This window comes from Jaculus jaculus, chromosome 15 (assembly GCF_020740685.1).
Source record: "Jaculus jaculus isolate mJacJac1 chromosome 15, mJacJac1.mat.Y.cur, whole genome shotgun sequence".
NCBI lineage: Eukaryota > Metazoa > Chordata > Mammalia > Rodentia > Dipodidae > Jaculus > Jaculus jaculus.
Genome location: NC_059116.1, coordinates 27,585,631 through 27,587,372, shown reverse-complemented (window position 1 = coordinate 27,587,372; position 1,742 = coordinate 27,585,631). Strand labels below are relative to the sequence as shown.

The 1,742-nt window shown below is 42.0% G+C and overlaps 1 protein-coding gene across 1 annotated transcript in view; it reads left to right on the top strand.

Annotated features, from left to right (window-relative positions):
- The window catches only part of Kctd1 (potassium channel tetramerization domain containing 1), a 247,635-nt gene that overhangs the window by 2,735 nt on the left and 243,158 nt on the right, over positions 1 to 1,742 (top strand). The gene's annotated exons all lie outside the window — the stretch shown is intronic.

Sequence of the window (1,742 nt, the reverse complement as noted above, 5' to 3'; positions counted from 1 at the left end):
AGAAACGTTTGCCTTCTGTTTTCAATCAGTAAGCTGGCAGCTAGAGATACAAGTTTATTTGAGAATGCCCTCTGGGTACCCATGCTTGGATTGTTTTAGCAAATTAAAAATGAGCAAAATGCTTTTACCTTCTCAGCAGTAGACTCCTTAAGAGACCTCCTGTTTGGTGTGTTATGTGTGTGTGTGTGCGTGTGTGTTTCAGAGGAACATTTTCTGTGTGTGTGTCTCAAATGTGTTTTTAATGTGGAAAAGGAGAAAATAAAAGGTTTTAAAGGCTGGGGCTGGTGCCACAGAACGATTCATTAAATCCGATTCTCCATCAAGGAATTCACCTGCCTCTATGGGTGGAAACCAATAGCTAGCCTACTTGGTGCATTTCAAATAGCAGTGAGTCCATTTGTCTCCAGGATAATGGGCAAGTTGCCCATTCGGTTCATTGCTTGTTTATATTTGGGTGGCATTTGGCTGGCTGGGCGGGGCTGGCGTTTAGGAGGCTCCACACGAGGGTCCTGCTGGTGCCAATGAGAAGAGCATCGTTGCCACGGTCAGGATGACAGTGTGTGGCTGCAAAGGTGACCATGCAACTTTCAAACTTTGTATCACCCAGAGAGCTTCATGGGATCTGGGCGTGTGCGCTTTAGAAGGAAGTAACTGGCAAGGCGAAGGATGCCATACGTTTGCTAGGAAGAAACCTCCCAACCGAACTGGACGTGAATAACAGTTGGCGAAGATCTCCCTCCACAGTGTGCAAAATGACTTACAGTGATTGGGTCTATTAATTATGCCCGGAGCACAGGATGAGATTCCCTAACACACACTAGAGGTCTCTCTCCTAGCGTAGGAGTGGATTTTCCTGTTTGTCATTCTTTGTCCGGGCTTGCTTAGTAGGGGTGCACAGTATATGGCTTGGTTCCTACTTAATTTAAGTCATTTTGATTTACGGATGATTCTCCTTACTCTGACGCGACATACATATTTGGATGGGGGAAGAGTATTCGCTAGCTGCTGTCCAGTTTATATGACCCAAGTCCTGGGAAAGTCCATGTGATAAGGCTTCTGTCAAATGGGGAAAGTGTGTGATTCTTTGCATTGAATCATGCATTATAGACGTTCTGGCATCAAATTGTTTTGTCCAAAATGGTTTATTCTGCAATGCAAGCGCAATTCGCAAAAGTTGTTCTACTGGGAAGAACTTTCCACTTGTTCTGTAGTTGGAAGTAACAGCTGTGCAAATGCTGTCCTGTCTTGCCATTTTTATCTCAGAATGATGGTTCTGATTCTGAAAATGGTTTCTGCACAGATCTCTTCCTATTCGCGTGGCTGTTGAGTCTTGCGAAGGGTGTTTGTGAACCAGGTCTTCTTTTGCTTCTATTAAACGGCATTCCTGAGCTGTCTTTTGGACTGAAATCGATAATTTTCCAATAAAATGCAGCATTAATTTTCTCTGTGTATAGGGTGAACTATCTTGGGAATTAAAAAGCAAAAACTGTTGGGTGCATGCATGCTTGCTTATTTTGAAAGCTCATTCATGCAGAAGTGAGAACAACTCAGCTTTCCTGGGTGCTGAAATCACTTCTGACTTCCCATTCATAAAAGCATACTAGATGTAAATACTGTTTTGTTTGTTGATGAGTTTGTTTTGAAATAGCTGCAAAAAGTAAAAAGTGATCGTCTCTTTAAGAATAATTTTTTATAGATTTGTGTATTGTATAAGTTCAACAGATAAACAATGATATAACAAA